The sequence below is a fragment of the Lagenorhynchus albirostris genome, chromosome 18 (assembly GCF_949774975.1).
Source record: "Lagenorhynchus albirostris chromosome 18, mLagAlb1.1, whole genome shotgun sequence".
NCBI lineage: Eukaryota > Metazoa > Chordata > Mammalia > Artiodactyla > Delphinidae > Lagenorhynchus > Lagenorhynchus albirostris.
In genome coordinates this window covers 25,202,466-25,222,534 of record NC_083112.1, presented here as the reverse complement: position 1 = coordinate 25,222,534, position 20,069 = coordinate 25,202,466, and the positions used below count along the sequence as shown (strand labels likewise).

General features: G+C 36.8%; 1 protein-coding gene across 4 annotated transcripts in view; it reads right to left on the bottom strand.

The window, feature by feature from the left end:
- Window positions 1–20,069, bottom strand: part of ELF1 (E74 like ETS transcription factor 1) — a 104,550-nt gene that overhangs the window by 56,011 nt on the left and 28,470 nt on the right. For 2 of the 4 annotated variants that reach the window (XM_060128667.1, XM_060128672.1), the window contains exon 1: window positions 19,523–19,622. The exons of 1 other annotated variant lie outside the window; for it this stretch is intronic. The gene's annotated coding sequence lies outside the window, so the exon portion shown is untranslated. Of the gene's footprint in view, window positions 1–695; window positions 788–19,522; window positions 19,623–20,069 lie in introns of those variants that run through there. One more of the 4 variants, XM_060128669.1, reaches the window with a different exon arrangement.

The following is a 20,069-nucleotide window of genomic DNA, read 5'->3' as shown; positions in this document are numbered from 1 at the left end:
GAAAAAACAAACTTCCTTCTCTAGTTCAGCTCCCGATGTCCAAATCCACTCACTAAACTGTCTACTGGATAAGTCCGTGTCAGTGCTCCTCACAGTCAACGTGTCTACAACATGTCCAAAACTAAACTTATCATTTTACTCCTCAAATCTGCTCTAGTGTGGAAAAAACATGGGTACTCAGCGTAAAGTAGAGGCCTTTTTTCTACTCTAACAAAATTATAAGGTCTTCAGGAAATTTAAAAATTGGTTGAATTACTAACCATTAGCTATATGTATTATATTCAGGAACACTTTGCTGTATTAATAGTTCCCAAACATATTTCATTTTCAAAGTGTCACTTAGTCTTTATAAAATAACAAGTAAAAAGTGAAAACTATTAATTCAACACAAAGACACAGACAGTTAACTTACTTCACAGTTTTGTGCAGTCATCCAGTTGGGAATCCACCAAATAATAAAAACTCCCCAAGCTGGCTGTCATATCTTTCAACTCGGTAAGGACCATATTCTTATTCTTCAAGGAGACATGCCAAAGGAATGTCTCATCAATGAGGTCCTCACCGCTTATTGCCAAACTAAGCTTCAAATTTAAGGTAAAGTAGTAGCTCAAGCAAAATGGTTAGGAGCACAGGCTCTGGAATCAGACCACTTGGGTTTGAATCTTCTGCACTGTGACTTTGGACAAGTTACTTACTTAGTGTCAGTCTCTTCTTTCTGCAAAATAGGTATAAGCCACAGTTTTCTCATTCTGTAAAATGGGCCTAACAACACCAACATCTAGAGTTTCTGTGAAGATGAGATGCGAATGTATGTGCAGAATGCTTGGCATATAAATTTTACTCAATAAACATTAGCTTCATTATAATCTATGCACAGTGCAAGAGGTATGTAACACATGCTTGCCAGATAACAAATTATTCCTTAAGTCTCATTTCCATACTCCCTAGGAGTCTCCTTTACCACAGCTATTTGCTAGACTCCAACAAAGAACACTATAGCCCCATTATCAACAAAAGTATAATTCTACTCCAGTGCCTAAAAATTTGGCACCTGTTTGATAAATCCAGTTGCTTCAAGGTTAGGACCACACCCTGTCTGGCAAGGCTCCCTTAACACGGAGTTCCATTATGTCCCTAATCCAAACAAAATGAATTTACTGATTGTAAATACAAAACCCTTAGCCACATTACTGGCTACTACAACCAACTCAATGGTTAATTGTTATATAACTTATTATAAAAGATTTCAGGTATTATAAACATATGATAGTCAAAATCAGTTTTTAATACTTTTCACACTTGCCTTCTAATCCCTAATTGAATGCAAATTTAAGTTCCCTTCAAAAGGGCTTTAAACACAAGGGTCTATAAACCCATTAATTCATAATGATACTTTTAAATAATCACTGCCAACCTTTGGAAGTTATTAGGCTACCAACTCATTACGCTCAATATGAAAACTGACAAAGGGAACCAATCAAATAAAAGAGGAACAAGTTTTTAGATTAGACAGTTCTGGCCCAAAGAAGGTAAAATACACCAACTTAGAGCAATTGGGTGGTTGAATGACTACCTTTAATTTGAATGACTATCTCTAATAAAGTATTCAGACTGTGTGTGTGTGTATGTGTGTGTGTGTTTGTGTATTTATAAGGTGGGGAGTATCTAAAGAACTGGAACTATGTAGTAACCCCAGATGCCAAGTATCTGAACGGAAAGTATTTTTATATGAAGTGGTAACCTGATAAACCACCCTTTTCAGCATACAGATACACCCATCGTAAGAACAGGAAGTATATTGGAAAAACCATGAAACTAGAAGAAATACAATAAAAACTAAAGAAAATAGAGCAAGAAACGTGAGAGAAGAGAAGCTATTCAAGTTAGAAATGAGAAGCAAGCAATAAATCCATAAACTGTAATGAATGGAATTCTTCCATAACAGACCATAGTTAGGCCTTTCCAGTTGTTTTCTAGTATGGTAGAATGCTTTATATTAGCTCCCAGCAGAAATGAAAATAATAAATCAGTGGTAACAAGATAAATTCTATACAATCTTCCAAGGGTCTGCCCATTCTCAATCTGAAAAGTGTGGAATCATACACTTTTAGAACTAAAAAAGATGTAAGGATTACCTAGGACGATGCATTTGTTGAACAGTTCGAGAATTTGGGCCTAGCCCAGTCTGACTTGTCCAAGGTCACACAGACAGTTAATGACAAAGAAAGCAACAATTCTCTATTTTTCCCCAATTCCCAGCCCAATTCTCTACATTAATAGAACTTCATTAGTATTTTTCATTAGTAGAATATCTGGACAAATAAGAAATCCCTTACACACATTTGCTACCTGGTAAATCATTTTCCACATTTTTATGTGGAATAACTGAAAAAGAGGAGTTTCTAGATTTTTCTATTATTGCTTTAAATCTTAAAATTTTACTATTGTTGTTCGTTTCCAAGTTCTATCATATCATACTATCTTGCTTTACCTTTCACTCAGCCTAAAAAAGTGAAAAGGAAACATCAGTAAGCCTTTTTATAAAGCTACCACAATAACTCATTAAAATACTTTAAAATAAATTTTATTGACATTTTTCTTGCTAGTTCTTTGAATACACTATTGCTATCACACTAAAAACTTGTAGATAAGAAAAAAAAATAATAAACACATCAAAATGTAGTTACAGTTAAGTAACCAGACTTTAACCTCCCCCAACAAGGGTAGACCCTCAGTTTCTACTGAATAAGGAAACAAACAAAAAAAGACACTAATTGTAAAATAAATCTCACTGCATAGCACTCTCTAAATCATGTACTCTATACACAAAATAGAAGAGGAAAAAATACAAGTAAATGTCACAGAGGAGCAAATCATTCCCTACTGCATTCAGGGTTCTCTTAATTCAAAAAGAAAATGTTTCTATACTACCACCTTTAACTCATTTCAAATATTCAAGGAATTCAAGAAAATGTAGAAAAAGTTTAAAAATATGTTCTTGGAATCATATAAGTACCATATATATAACCATCTGTATCTTTTAAGTAGCTCTGCTGCTTTAGGCATCTTTCATTGAAACTGAGGGGGAGGGCAGGGGAAGTGAAGTACTTAGATCTTTTTCAAAAGTATATTTTTATTTCCATGTGAATGAAACACAAATTGATGTTTTTTGTATTCTGGTGATATATGCAAAGCCAAAGCAGGCCTTGGAAACCTGAATAAGCTCACCTTAGCTTCAACCATGCTAAAGTGAAACAACAACAACAACAACAAAAACCCCACAAAGTCAATATGATCAAGGGAACAGGCTGACTTCTCTATGCTTGGCCTTTTTGCTGACACCCCAGAACAGTTCCAGTACTCAGAGGACAGGCTGCAATTACTCACTCCCCAGACCTGAAAGGCCGGTTCTTTCACATTGTTCTCCACTTCCCATCATTGGCCACTTGGGCCTACCTGGTGTCACATTACACTCAGGCAGCATTTGTAGCACCTTGCAAAACCATATCACATACCTAGACCTGTTCTTACCTGTGGTCTCAAGATTAACCCTTTTTCTGAGCATGTTCTGAAAACAAGAGAATTTAAAACCAAAGAGAAATACCCAACAGTAATCAGATAGTCTTTTAACCTTGGTCATGAAAAAAAAAAATTTACTTTCCCCAAGTGGCTGAAAGTGATAATTGTCAAAAATGTCATTTATTGGTGTTTTTATTATGCAAATAAACTACTGAAGGAACTTTCTTTCCTCCAGCACGCAAAATCTAAACTCCGACAAAACACACCTAGCTCGGGAACACAAATATGCTGAAATGTGCTTATCAGCAAGACCTGATCAGGCAGTTAACATTTTTCTTTCTGTAACAAACAAGAATCAGCTCACAAGAAAACTGTTTCATTTCTGTGGTTGTTTATTCCCCTGTTTAATATTATCATCAGAGAAAGATACGTTCTAGTCCAATGGTTCCCTCACCTGAGAATATGGCAGATTCCCATCAATAACACTGTTTCCTTCTGGCCCAAAGTGAAGGGGAAAAGCCAGGGATGTTGCTGTGAAGTCCCACAGGAGATTTTGCTACAGGACACAGCTCCTGCCATCTCTAACTCCCACACTGCACAATACTCTTCTAGAAGAGACTGTTACTCTGTCATGAGAAGTTTCACTCTTAGGAAGAGACACACCATCAGGTGAAAACAAAATCAAAGGTTACATGAAAAGCTTAACGGCCACAGATTGTATTTTTAGGTGATAGGAGCTCTGTGTTCAATTGATGGGTCATTACTACCTTTATTCTAGCTCCCCTTGTGGTTCTTCACCCTGCAATAGGAGTAATTAACCAAAAATGAAAATATGATCAACTTACTTCTCTACTTAAAACTAATCAATGCAACACTGTAAATCAAGTATACTTCAATTTAAAAAAAAAAAAAAGGGACTTCCCTGGTGACGCAGTGGTTAAGAATCCGCCTGCTAATGCAGGGGACACGGGCTCAAGCCCTGGTCCGGGAAGATCCCACATGCTGCGGAGCAACTAAGCTCGTGTGCCACAACTATGGAGCCTGTGCTCTAGAGCCCGCAAGCCACAACTACTGAGTCCACGTGCCACAACTACTGAAGCCCGCGCGCCTAGAGCCCATGCTCCGCAACAAGAGAAGCCACCACAATAAGAAGCCCACGCACTGCAACGAAGAGTAGCCCCCATGTACCACAACTAGAGAAAGCCCGCGTGCAGCAACAAAGACACAACGCTGCCAAAAATAATTAATTAATTAATTAATTAATTAAAAAAAAACTAAGCAGTGGCTTCCACTGCCTATAAGAAAAACTTCAAATTCATTAACAGGGCTGAAGTGGCTCTTCATGATGTCCCAAAAGGTATGAGAAAAATGCAGCCAGTCAGATTTGTAAAAACGGGGTATCTGATCACCTGCACCAGAAGACTGACTGGGAATGTTCACGGACCAAGTTTAAAAAGGACACCTCTGTCACAATTTTTTTACTTCTCTTCACTCCCATCTCAAAAATAGGTACACCAGCATTTCCACATTTTATAGTCTCTCATGGCCCCCTTACCCCACCCCCGAATTAAAGAAGCCCAAGTCGGCCCTGCCCCAATTCCCCCCAGCACCCTGTATGTACTACCCTTTCCCAGGCTTCATCTGTGCTGAATGATAGGCTCAATCCAGATCTCTCCACATCTTCTTGGGTGATCATAAGCTTTTATACCTGTGGCATTTTAGCGGCCTCTTCCAAGTCACAGTGGGACCAGACTTAAGGATATAAACTCTAGAGATGCAAAGCATTTTCACCTTTTCCCAAGTCACCAACAAGTTTGATGGACTCAAAGATCCTTGTGCACAAAACTTCCTGCTCACTATGTGCGAGAATATCCCCAATTTCATAGCATACCCCTTTTCTTCTCTAGATAATAGAAATCTAGTTTAAATAAGTTTGGATATAATCAAAAGATTCTGACGCTCCATGTCAAGATCCTTAAAATGGGATTCTTCCTACAATCATCCTCGTTAAGCACCTGGCTCTCACCTAAGATGCTAAACTCAATGACACCAAAAAAACTAGAAGCAGTAAAACCACAAGATGAGAGATGAGAAAGTGGAGGGGCATGGGCTTAGTATAAATTACACATGTAACTTCGTACCTTCCTATTGTACATATCTTAAGTTGAAGCAAACTTTAAATATCATTCACAAGTAATATAAAGATTTATAATACAGGGAATTCCCTGGCAGTCCAGTGGTTAGGACTCCACGCTTTCACTGCCGAGGGCACGGGTTTGATCCCTGGTTGGGGAACTAAGATCCCACAGGCCGCATGGTGTGGCAAAAAAAAAAAAAAAAGATTTATAATACAGAACAGTTCAATTTTTAGGCCTTCCACAACATCCATTTTCAGAAGAAACCATGGTCTACTGATTGACTTGGTGGTAAAAAAAAAAATTGGTGAATATTTAGTGAACTTCCCCTTAGCTCAACACTGTGGGAAAGACAAAGAGATACTGCATGGGCTTGTTCCTGTGAAGCTCACAATCTAGTTCAGGAAACAAGACCAAGAGAGAAAACAACTGAACACCAAAAGTTAGCATTTAATTAAACGCTAATAAAGCTGATCAATACTGCAGCATTTCAGAAAAGGGGACAGTCAAATGGATCAAGGGAACACTTTAGACAATAAAGGACTTAAACTCAACCTTAAAGTGACATAGGATGTGGAGAGATCACAGGGAAAGGGCAAGTGTGTGTATGTGCATGTTTGCTTATATGTGCATACATGTGTACATATGTGCATACATGTGTGTGTGTGTGAGAGAGAGAGAGAGACAGACAGAGACAGAGACAGAGAGAAGGCTGAGACACAGAAGAATAAAGAGAATCAAAACCTACCAAAGTAAGTTTGGAGATAGTTAACAGCCTGACCAGAGCTAAGAGTTGACAATGGGAAATAGTAGAAAATGTGGTTAAATAAGCAAAGCAAAACCAATTATGGAGGGTCTTGAAAGTCAGGCAGTGGAATTTAGGCTTGATTTGGAAAGAAGAAGTGCAAAGTTCCTGGAGGTTTTCATATCCGGTTGCAACAACAGAGTGTGGTCCCAAGATTACAAAGCCCAGTGCAAGTGGGATCTGGTAACTACCATCTAAAAATGATGAGGACAGTTTAAACAAACATTCCATAGCTTGACTGCTACACTGATAACTTCTAGCCACTGATGTGTATACTGCCCTCCTTAAATTCTTCATTAATTACTTGTAATAGAGATTCTCAACAATGATTTTTAGACTACCCAGGGTGTGGGGAAGTTATTTAAAACAAACAAAAATCACTAGTTTACTTCAACTTTTTGTTCTCTGCCTAAGGATTGGAAGAAGGGAGAAATAGGAAAATAAAATTTTCAAAAAGATATGACTTATTACGATATAACCTTTCTTACAAGTTCTTCAATTGAACATCAAAATTGTCCTACATCCATTTGGATACCAGTGAAACTTTGAAATATATGAACTCACTGCATCTATGGATGATTGTATATTGCCATTTAGTATTAAGTATTTTGAAAAGATGATGCTGATTCAGTTAGTGAAGAAGGATATGATACCCATGACAGATGAAAGTTTCTTAGTCACTTAATAGAGACTTCTATCACCAACTTTCAAGGAATCTACTTCCTTCCAGGGTGATGTTTAAAAGAGAGATACTCCTGTAAGAATGTCTAGCTGCATTAAACTTGCTCTTTGTTAGAAGTATTTTCTGCTTTATGGCTTTGCCTTACTCTTTGGAAGTTCAAGAATTCAAAGTTGCTTTAGTAGATATAACAGGCACTTATCAGATTTTTAAAAATACTTTAGCATGAAGACACATCCAGAAATTGTACAATAGCACAATAAGGTCCATTTACGTGATCATTTGTTGGTAATATCTTAGTGTCTAATAAGTGCTTTTACAATTTATAAAGCAAGACATATATACTACTTTACGTAATTCTTAAACATCTCTACAACCACTGATGTTTTTGCACAGATACGAAAAAACCATGATACTTATCCTCAAGGAATTTAAGAAAGAGATGATAACAAATTAGAAATAAATAAGAAGAAAATAATAGCTACTATTTACATGTGCCAGGCCTTATGCTACATTATGTTGCTATATCTGTCATTTAATCTTCATATCAGTAATAACCATGCATTGACAAAGCCAACCAAATAAGGGCAAAAGGACTTGGTCATGGTCACCACCATACTCCCACAGCTTACACAGATGGCCCATGGTAACTATTTGTCAAAGGAATACTCAAGATGCTCAGAGAGTTTGAGCACGTCTGACTTCAGCTCATGCTCATTCATCTATTCATACACTCCACTGAGTACCTACAACATGTTAGACTCTATTCTAGGTGGCAGGAATACAGCACAGAACAAAACAGACCAAAACTTCTGCCTTTGAAGGGCTTCTAATCTGGTGATCTTGATGTTCCCCCTCAAAATATTCTGCTTTAAAAATGTTAGACTATCACGCAATACAGTTATCTTACAATCCATGAACAGAAGAAACTCTGCCCCTCTCCTCCCATGTCTAACTTCCAGCTACCTCTCGATCCCTGGCAACTAGACACAGAAAATGCGACCTCTCCCACTCGAAGTGGACAGTAAGAGTTGTGGGAGAATTTCTTACCTTTCAGACCATCTGTAGGCACATAAGGAGAGGCGAAGGGAAAATTTGAGGTGAAAATAGATACAGCTAAATCCAATGGCTGACTTCTTCCAGGCAAACCTCAGGGCCTCTATTTCACTTTAATTTTTTTTTTTTTTTTTTTGCTGTACGCGGGCCTCTCACTGTTGTGGCCTCTCCCGTTGCGGAGCACAGGCTCTGGACGCGCAGGCTCAGCGGCCATGGCTCACGGGCCTAGCCGCTCCGCGGCATGTGGGATCTTCCCAGACCGGGGTACGAACCCGTGTACCCTGCATCAGCAGGCGGACTCAACCACTGTGCCACCAGGGAAGCCCTCATTTTAATTTTTAATTTGACTTTGAGTTAATTGAAATTTAACAACAACCAAAAAAGTTTGTTGGAATTTTTTTAAAGCATTCCCTTCACAAATATAAACACTTCAAGGAAGAAGAGAAAATTCCCCCGTATTATCTTTTCCTATATACTAGGTGGCCTTCAGAAATCATATCAGTACTATCTACATTCTTTTATTTATTTCACAAGTGCTCACTAGGGACCTATCTGCCAGATACCAGTGGGTAAGGGAGAAGGACAGGAAAGAAACACTATGACACTACGGGCAATCAGTCTATCAGCTAAGACAAAAGATGTAGCAGAAGTGGCTACAAAGCTTATTCTCCCATATTATTCAGTAATTATTTGCTGGGGGGACATTGCAGATAGAAGAAGCTAAGGAAAACCTAAAAGGTTAAATCACTGAATAATAGGTAAAATAGTAATTTAATGAAAACAAACCTTTTCCTAAAAGGACACAAGATTTAGCATCAGAAGACCTGCATCCAAATCCTAGTCCTGCCATTTACTAACTTTATTTTCTTGGATAGGTCAACCTCTGTGGCCTTCCTTTCATCATCTTAAAGTTGTACCTAGTAAGATTTTCCTTTGTAAACCATAAAGTGCTCTAAAAGTTTTAAAAAATACTGATAAACCAAAATACAAAAATAAATTAATGCTTGTCAAAATTTTGAGACCAACATACTAGCTTATCATTTCATATTGCAGGTATACCATAGATACAAATTTGAATGCCAGTCTTTTATGACCTATAAAAATTTCACAAAAGTAAACACATTTTATATTTTCTATATCAAACATCTAATTGTGATCCATACAACCCATATAACACAAAACAAGACTACAACATGCCTAGAATCAACAAGTGACAAAAGTTTAATGAAACAAGCTTTATACCTAACTGGTCTCCCGAATGGGAAATTAGAGCAGCAATTGTACATCTGTGTCTCTGTTCCTCTCATCGTGGTTTAACTGACAGGAAGCAGAGAACAAGATATGGCATACAAATGTCAAGTATTTCCTGCCTTCTCTGCTACATCTTTATGTCTTGTTTTATAAATAGTCCAATAGTTTATGTGAAAAGGTATCAAAGCTTGGTGTCAGAAGTATAAGATAGAATTGGTAAAGAGTGTTTATGAAAACAGAACAATTAAAAAGGTATTCTGAGGTTGGGATCTAAGTTCATTACAAACATGAAGACTCGTTATTAATAGATTTCTTAAGAAGTATTCTTAGGAGTAAGTACCTTACAAATTAAGACTTGAAAACCACAATGAGTGAGTAAAAAAATCAAGTCTCTGAACAACAGGACAGCCCCCAAACTATTTTACCCAACTGGTTAGGTAAATAACATGTGACCACCTAGACAGAAGACGCTCTCCCCACCCTGCCTTTACCTCTCAAAAAAGATAACTACCACCAAAAACAAAACAAAAAACAAAAAACCACTTTGAACAACTGACTCAAAACAGCAGGACAGACACCTTGCCTCTTTGATCTCTGGTCATTTTTACCATGGCTTCTTGTGAGCACTTCTCCCTGATTACAATTTGTGTTCCCCCCCAATCAAACTACCTCCACTCCCTTGCTCTCTTCTCAGTATATCCAAAACATGGCTCACATTATCTATTCACATATGTTCTCCAACTATACGCAAAGCAAATAGAACTCCATTCCCAATAGGTGAATACTTATTACTGTTTTAAGTCATTTTAAGCAAGCTTGCAATTAATTACAACTAAAACAGAGATGCTCACTTTTCATCATGCCTAGCTGCCTCCCCAACTAATAATTCCTAAGAATCACCTCAATTCATCACTCATATGCGTCATATTCCATAAAAACTTGGGCACAATACAGCCATCTTCTCCATTGGTCAATTCTTACCTAAGCTATAAGTTACCACAACTACAATTTCACCAGGCTATAGTGCTATTTGTCTCTAGGTCAATGTCCACAATGACTCAATATTTTACTGCAAGTAAGCTCATCTTATGGTCTTTCTTTCCTAAAGAGAATTTAATATACATGTAATAATCAGCTTTAAACATGGCACCATGTTCCTAAAGCAAGTAACATTTCTTAAATGAGTATCTTGGAAAACAATTTCATTTTTATTCAGTATTTTTCAATGAAAATATCTAGTTCACTCTTTTCAACAGTGTTAAGAGCTACTAGTGCCTTCCTAGCATATCTTTAGTATATTTCTGCTCTTACTTATAAATGTATTACCCTCAACTGTCCCCAGTATCTAGGGAATAAATGCTCCCTGAACCCTAAGGGAATTGTCCATTTCCTTACACATTAGCTCCCTTCCCACAGCCTCTGGCTCTGATGCTTGGGTCGAACCACCCGAAAATGGTCAGAAAAGTCTCAGGACATCTGCAGAGAACCTGGCGTCTACCACTTCTCAACAATCAAATATGCTAACAATGGTGAGCAGCTGTTCTATTCTTCCAAGTGCAGATGAACAGTACACCTTCCTTTCAGTTTATTCGGAAGACTAACAGGTTATAAATGATCCTATAACAGCCCACATATTTGTTTCTGATCCAAAGACGAAAGGATCAAATATAACACCCAGCTTAACAGTTCATGCCATAAAATGTTCTGAATAAACAAATAACACAAATTTCTGTTTCTAAATATGAACTGTCTCTCAAACTAAAACACATATAACGTTAATTCAGATTATTCTAATTTAAATCTAAAATCTTCCCGTTCTTTTTCTTTATGCTTTAATATATGTGTGCTTTGTGTGGTATATATTTAACCTTATATAAATAGTATAATACTGTATATATTCTTCCAGCATACTTTAACAAGCTTCTTTAAGACATAAAATTCTAAATAAACACAAAGATTACCTGGAAAGGAATTTTAAACATTCGCTAGGACTCAGTGCTTAGAAAAATATTATTACCAAAGAAAGATAAATCATGATTATTAGGCTTCAATTATAACAAACAGAAATATCTAAGATGCAAAAAGCAGCCCATCTTCAGTGATGCCTCTCACAAAGTGTTCTGACCTTCTGCAGAACAAAGGCTATAGCCCACCTTAGGAATGCCATGTGTAGAGATCTTAACAACAAGCTTGCGGGTCTAACCTTTTCTATCTTGCCTAAAAGGTACAGGCTACACACCGCCACCAACACAGCACTGGGGGCTTCCCTGGCAGTCCAGTGGTTAAGACTCTGCACGTCAAACGCAGGGGCCACGGGTTCAATTCCTGATCCGGAAACCAAGATTCCACATGCCACACAGTGCGGCCAAAAACACAAAATACGGCATTGGTTCCATCAGCATGGATATGTTCTAAATTGCCATAAGAAAATCTCTGTCTGCTGTACTCCCCAGCATCAAGAATTCTCCCTAACAGACAATAAATAATTGTTGAATGAAATCAATGAATTATATAGGATGAAAAGGAACATAATAATAACAAATCCAGGAGCCCCCTGAATTGCATGACTTTTAAGAACCCTTCCAACTATAAAATCCTATGACTTCTTTCATTTGTTCCTCTTTGTCCCTGCCACTACTTAAACGGACACCGTGAAAAAGAGCTCAAAAAAGAGAGCCAAGAGATGACTGCAAAAGCAAAACACTGGATTAAGATCTATGTTTCCCTTTTTATAACAACTCCCACATTTACATTATTAAATTTTGGAAATCTTATATAAAGATTCCATATCAAGTTTATAACAAAAAAAGTCACTAAAGATGCAAGAATTACTATCATTATAGTAAGAATTTTAAGGAAACAAGATGACACCCATATCAGGAAGCAAGATGAAACACTAATTATGGTAATAAATCTGGTTAGATGTAAAAGTCTGATTTGGGGTATTAGCTACTTAAAAGTTTATCAGTGTCAGTTAATACTATATCAGTTATGTTTTATGAATCTTTGTTCTAAAATGTGTTTTTGAAAAATATTTGAATGTGTGATGATTCTAAAGACTAAATTATTTCTAGCAAACTATAGCTCCAATGGATCTCAACTGGAAATTATCATTTACTCATCAGAAGTATGCCTAGAGGACTTCCCTGGTGGCACAGTGGTTAAGAATCTGCCTGCCAATTCAGGGGACATGGGCTTGAGCCCTCGTCCGGGAAGATCCCACATGCGGCGGAGCAACTAAGCCTGTGCGCCACAACTACTGAGCCTGCGCGCCTAGAGCCCGTGCTCCACCACAAGAGAAGCCACCGCAATGAGAAGTCTGCGCAGAGAAGAGTAGCCCCCGCTCGCCATAACTAGAAAAAGCGCGCGCACAGCAATGAAGAGCCAACACAGCCAAAAATAAAAATAAATAAAATAAATTTATTAAAAAAAGAAGTATGCCCAGAGCCATCTTGTTAGTTATGTGGGACAGATACACGGTCCTATTATAACTTAATTCTGAATCTACCTAATCTCCTTCACTGAAATGGTGATTTTTTTTTTAACTGATGTAGAGTTTATTCACTTTTAAAAAAAATCAACTTCTACTCCTCAACAAATTAAACATTATTTCTCAGTTATATGTAAATGTGGGGCAAAAATAAACTACCCCTTATATAGCACAATTTACTGTGAAATAGTTCAACCAAAGAAAGAATACATTGACATACCCATCACCCAGCTTCACATTACATTAACACTCTTCCATAATTTGTTTCAGATTCTTAAGAATAAAAAAGTCAAATATAGTTAGAGCCTTCTGTATATCCCTCACCAATCTCCTCCGACTATTCTAAAATTGATGTTGCCCCAACTGTCTATATTTTTATACCTTTACTTCATACATATCAATAATAATATTGTTTTTATGTATATAATAGGGATTATAATGTTTTATCAAAATTTGTTTTTTATTCAAAATTATGTTTGAACTAATTAAACTCTAGTTAATAAATGACAGGCATGCTAAACTGCTTAGTGTTTAGTGGTCAAATATACTAATGTTTGCAACTTACTCTAAAGGCATCAACTGCCCATTTGTTTAGGGTCCTGGAAGATTTTAGTCCCCAGGGCAAAACACCATAGTAAGATGCTGAATGGGTAGGAGGGCATCAATAGCAGGCATCTGTTCCTAGGAAAGATAATGAAAAACTCTGAAGTATCTTAAATATTCATTCTCTCCATACTCTTTGTAAACTCTTCACATATGCTTGCATGTATGCTCCAAGAATTATGTGCAAGAGTGTTCCCAAACTGGAAATAATCTACTGCCATCAACAAGAAGGAATAAATACATTCCGATACAGACAATGTAATACTACTCTGCAATTAAAATTAAGTAAGATAAAGCTAATACAGTTAAATGAAAGAAGCAAGTCACTATAGAATATATATGGTGTGATCCATTTAAATAAAGTTCAAAGGGGTAAAACTATAAAGAAAAGCTTATCACAAAAATCAGGATAATAGTTATTTTTAAGGAGAAACAGACATGGGCAGAGTGGGGGATTTCTTTTTAAATATTTGTTTATTTATTTGGCTGTGCTGGGTCTTAGTTGTGGCACTTGGGATCTTCATTGCCGCATGCGGGATCTTTAGTTGAGGCCTGAGGGATCTAGTTCCCCGACCAGGGATCAAACCTGGGCCAGCTGCATTGGGAGCAGGGAGTCTTAGCCACTGGACCACCAGGAAAGTCCCGCTGGGGGATTTCTATCTTAATAAACAGGCTCTATTTCTGTTGTGACATGGGTAAACACTATGTAATTACATTTAAACTGTATATGTTTTATACATTCCCCCACATGCACATTTCAGGTTTAAAGAAAAAAGGATAATGAATTGCTCCATTACAATACTCAGCTTCCATTTAGTATTTTGGTATAAAAAATAAGATGCATATACTAACAGTTATTAAATCAACACCTCATTTTTATAGTTTTAATTGTAAAATTTTCTAGTTTCACTGTTTACAGGACTGTTTTCTAAAACACAGAAAATAACCAATTTTCTTTAATTTAGATTTGTAAAACTGTACCATACAACTCTGCACAAATACAATGACCACTGTATTACTGAGCATCTATCACATAGAAAATGAACTTTACATGACTTTATATCATGTGAAGTCACACTGGTTCCTGCTACCTTGAAGAACTTCTATTCCATGGGGTAGAAGACTGGAAAAGGATAGATTCAAGAAAATTCAAGTTTGAAAAATCAAAAAACCAAAAACTTGTATAAGTGGTTGCCTTTAGGCAGCAGGACTGAGAGTGGGAAGGGGTAGAGAGGCTGCTTATCACTAAAGGCTTTTTATTAGATTTTTAACAATGTGCATCATTTTGATAGCTTTTTAATATAAAAATTATTAAATCAATCTTCATAAAAACTCCAGAAGGCATTCATATTGTTTACTGTTGTGCTTTTTTTTTTGGTTTGTTTTGATGCTGGCAACCAATCTCAAGCTACAAAATATGGAGATAAAAAAGAGCTGATATCCTGCTACTCAGCATTAAAAGACAAATGAAAGAAGAGCTCTGAATTCCTACAGGGGTAAGAGAATGAAAGTGAAAAGAGACGTTTACCTCTACCAACAAAGCAAACAGCCCAGGAGTTATTTTTTTCAAAAAGGGTGGGGTGCCTACACATTTGTAGTATAGCTCAATAGCCACTTTTACTCTAGTATACAGATCATCTGACAAGACACAAAGATAGAGGTGACAAATAACTTGCTCTTTAGGAGTTCCTCTTCTACTAATGGGAGAAAGATTGCTCAGACAGTTGAAAACTGCCCTAATCATTTAGGTTGACTCAATGATATTACTAATTTAATTCCTACCATTTCTATGAGGCAGCTCCTAAGCAAAGGAGCAAAATATTCTGGCCAACTGATGGTAGCAAAATTATATTCAGACCATTCAACTGATGGGACTCTTCTTCCCATTTCTATGAGAGTCTGTGAACACCTATATCCCATTAGATGAGACGTAATGTAATGCAAAGCCTACAAATATGCAATCAACTATGCAGTTAAATGTCCAAAGAAACTCAAACGGTAAAAAAAAAGTTACTCCCTGCCAGACTCAAACAATTACAAACACTAATAGTGTATTTCCCAGGAGAGAAGGGTTTTCAAAGACTATAATGCTACCCTAAATCAGGAAGGGGCTGTTTTGGCTCTAACCCAAGGAAAACAGAATGGAGAGATACCATGAAGCACCAAAGGGAACTAAAAAAAAAAAACTAACATTGGAGAGAGTGTGATGGCTCGCTGAGAGATAAAGAAGAGGCTAATTATACCTGAAAAACAAAAATAATTAGTTTAATTATATATTGTGGTCAAGCCGGTAGTGAATGGGGAGCCGGAGGAGAAAATGTAGAATTAGAGAAAAGGAAACAGGGAGAGCCACAAAGTTGAAAAATATACCACAGCAAAAAACTGGAACAGACAAAGGGATAACTAGGGTAGGGAGACGAGGATAAATAAGTTCTAGTGACTTTTCTTACTTACTACAGGCCGTGGGCTTCAAAATACCACTGTTCCTTAAAAATTCAGATATTAAAATGTTAAGTAACTGATTAATCACTCTTCACAGCTCTTAAGCCTGCAAACTCTCCAAGAAAGTGTGGCAGCCTGTGCATCACAGTCATCTAGAGTACTTATTAAAATTGCAGATGGATAAGTCAAACCCCAGGGCCTAAGGAACCAAAATCTCTAAGTTGAAGCCAGGTGATTCTCTGTTACACCAAAGGTCAAAAATTACTACTTTAAAGGTAGTATACTACCAGGCAGGTGTTAATTACTTCTTTGGTTGCAATGTGCAGGCATCAGAGATTAAGTTGAAGGCCACATGCTCTTTAAAGATTTGCTACCCCTAACTTTAACAGGACCTGCCCAACTGAGCAGCCAAGGGTTTAATGCAGCAAATAACACCGGCCTATACACTTGTGCTTGATACTCTGTCAAAGGTTGAAAAAGGTGAAGAAATAGAATAAAACATCTCTGCTCTCTAAGAGCTTATATTCTTATTCTTATTGAAGACACTCTCCTTAACCTACACAAATGCTATTCATTCTTCAATACTCATAATTCCTAAAGACTCATAGACTTTTCTGCCTATTTTAAGTCTCAGTCACCTTTCACCTCTAGGCAAACAGTCTGAACCGAAATTTAACAACTCAGTGGTTTGGTTCCATTCTTTACTTATTTCACCTACGTTTTCCCAGTAAGAATCTAAGTTTGTGAGACGAGAGCCCAGGTTTTCTAGCCTTCTGTGCCCTGTTCATTGCTTAGAACAATGACGGCCACACTGTGGAGGATCTGACGCTGAATTAGGTTAGGGGACTTGGAAATTTAAAAGATTCAACAGTCATCTGCAAAGCATTTAAAAAATCTAAAGAAAGGCAGATCTGAAGTAAATTTCAACCACCATAATAAAAACACATCAAAAAGTGAATAGACAAAGATTTTGTATTCCCCAGATTCTAAGACTCAAGTGCCCGGTATGTAAAGTAAACTTTCAAAGAAGAGGAGTAGGGTACAACAAATGGAATGAGATTATTAATTACGGGAAGGTTAAAGTCAAGATTGTACTTACGTTAGAGTTTAGAGACCTCTAGATTTTTGTAAACATATGCAAAGTTTAACACACACATTTTAATAGAACAAGGTATCATACTAAACAGTATATGCCCTCCCAAAACAATATGAGGTAAAATTAAAGTGGAAATAAACCTGTCTTTCTATCTGGAAGTTCAATGTAAATTCCCAAGTCCTTGTATTTCCATCTCCCTGAGGCCCATCTTAAACATGCAATGTCACAATGATTCAACTATGAAAAAATTCTAATAGTAGTGAAAAAAAGCTGTTGTAGAAATTAAACAAATGGCTCATCCTCTCTCTGAGGAAAAAGGAAACTTAGTTTGAACACATTTTCAAAATCATTAGTTAATTCATCTGGTCATACCTTATCACCAAAATGATCACCAAGCAACTTAATTAAGGCTTTATTTACTCTTGAGGAAATACAGACCATTTCAAACAAAGCATCACTTGTTGGTGTGGGCTAGCAGGAGCAGCTCCAGGCTGGAAGGCCTGCCATCAAGCACTACATAACCCTGAGCAAGTCACAAGACCTCTTTGAGCCACTGTTTCTTCAACTATAAAAGTGAGGCAGTTGGATGATCTTCAGTCTTTTTTAACGCTAAGTTCTTCAAATTGGTAATTCTAAGTTTAATTCTGATGACTCACTTTAAACTCATATTCAACCTTATAAAAGGAAAGGGGTGGGATGGGAAGGGGACTGCCTAATAAGTCGTACTGGCCTTCCTTTGCTTCTATGCTTTTTTTTTCCTCCCTTCTCCCTGAAGCCCCACCTCAGTCTTCTCCACATAATAAGAAACTGAAATATATGACTGGTATTTATTTTTATTTGAATTGCACCAATGTCTTCATTTTAAGAAACTAAATTCTTCTACTTCTCTTTAATAAATAAAATCTTAATTATTTGTTTCTTTGTGTGCCCCTTGATTTTTCTCTGTGGGTCGCTGGCCTTTAAAAACTCAAAAAAAAATAAAAGAAAGAAAGAAAAGGAAGGGAGGGAGGGAGGGAGGAAGGAAGGGAGGAAAAAAAGAGAGAAAGAAAGGCAAAAAAGTTTCATTAGATTTTTCACACAGAGCACACTAGAAGTAAATACAACCTCTGCTTACTCAAAAGCTGACTAAACCAGCAATATGCAAACAAAGATGACAGCAAATGGCTCAGAGCTGAACTGGTAAAATGTCTGCTTGTGCCTGTCTTATAAGACCATAAACTGAGATCTGATAATATGAACAATCCTTTCAAAGAGTAAGAAATAGTAATTGACGGCCTAGAAATCTTCACTTTCATCTGACAGGCCTTCAAGCAGTCAGAAATTTATTAGCAGCGAATTCCCAAAGAACTAGCTAAATATCATTACATTCAATAATAAATGACTTGGCAAATTTTATTTCTAAAAACTGTATTTGGAATCACTGCATATTCAAATTTTACTTTCATTCAAATTTTAGTTTCACAAATAACTTTCGTAAGCAATATACTGCTGCATCCAGCTTCTCAGAGCACCTAGAACTTCAAGGCACACCAGAATCTCCTAATTTCAATAATGAGAAATATTTCAGGAAAAAACTAAGCAACCTTTTCTAGGTATTTTTTTTTTTTACTCCAAACAAGCAAATTTTAAGAATAGTTGTATAGACAGAAGGTTAATACTCTTTACTTTTTCTTTTTACACAAATCAAAATACTACGTTTCCTCAGAAACTAGCTATGCTTCTAAGGCTGTTACACAGAATAAGTTTCCAGTGTGAATTATAAAACTTTATTATTTTTTTCTAATAGTAAATGAATCATTCTAGCCTTTCTTCCTCTTTATTTAATAATCACTTCAACTTGTTATCTAAATGACCATTCATTTTACTCAAACTTATATAGTTTTCAAAATTAAGTGTTTAGTATAATTTCATTAACTTTAAAGAAAAAAGGATATTACAAAGGGCATTACAGTCAATGAGCAACACCTATGACTGAGGTGTCCCAAAGTTCCCTTTAACTAAAACGCCAAAACAAAATCTTCGCTCTTGAACTTCTTTCTTAACACCCAAATCACAGGTGAATAATATAGTTTACTTAATTGTAAATTACAGGGTACCCTCACAAATACAATTACATTTTTAAAAATTGGAATTTGACCTAGTTTGCTTTGTAGTGTGAAAAAGAAAGTAAGAAAAATCTCCTTTATTCTCAAGTCATATGGGGGGAAAAAAAATCACACAAAATATAAAAAATGCTTTACCAAGAAGATCTAAAACTTTCCAGAACTTGAAAGCTTTGTTTCCCCCTAGTAGTGAAGTTCAATCAGGCATGTGACTGACTACACACATTTTTTCCAGAGAGTTAAAGAACACATTCAGCCCTGTCCTTCAACAGGTAAGAACCACCCTCCGTTTATCAGGCTCAGGCAACAGCCAGAAGCAAACACGCAAAATCTTAACAAGTTACCTTCAAATATTCTCGTTCTCTTTAGATACTGTCCTTTGGGCTTGAAAGTAAAAAGCAATCCGGCAAGTTTTGTGCTGTTAAAATGGCTCCTGTAGATTGGGGAAGTGGTGTCTGTGCTTCAGCTTATGAGTCATATGTGAGACTGAGTGTTTCTAAGGGAGGCACGCCCATGTTGCCGTGGACCCAATTACTCTGCTAGGTCAGACATGCGAATCCACAGGTGAAAACGGGGAGAGGGGTAGAAAAAGGAGAGAGGCACAGCCAAGGAGCAAGGTCTACCTTGATTAAACCATTACTCAGCTCAGATTAATTACCATAATTTAAAATTAACAATGAGATAGAACCTGTAAGGAAGCAAAATGAAAAACCTCTATGTTGTTTTAAAAAATAAAAATCTCAATTTTTAGAAGTTATTTTCATATAGCAACTAAATAAAACTATGAAAGAAAAAAAAAGTAGGGAAGGGAATGGAAGAGAGACAGCAAACTTTCTGGCTTTTAATGTAACAATGGCCTGCTGAGTCTAACCTGGCAACTCATTAACTCTT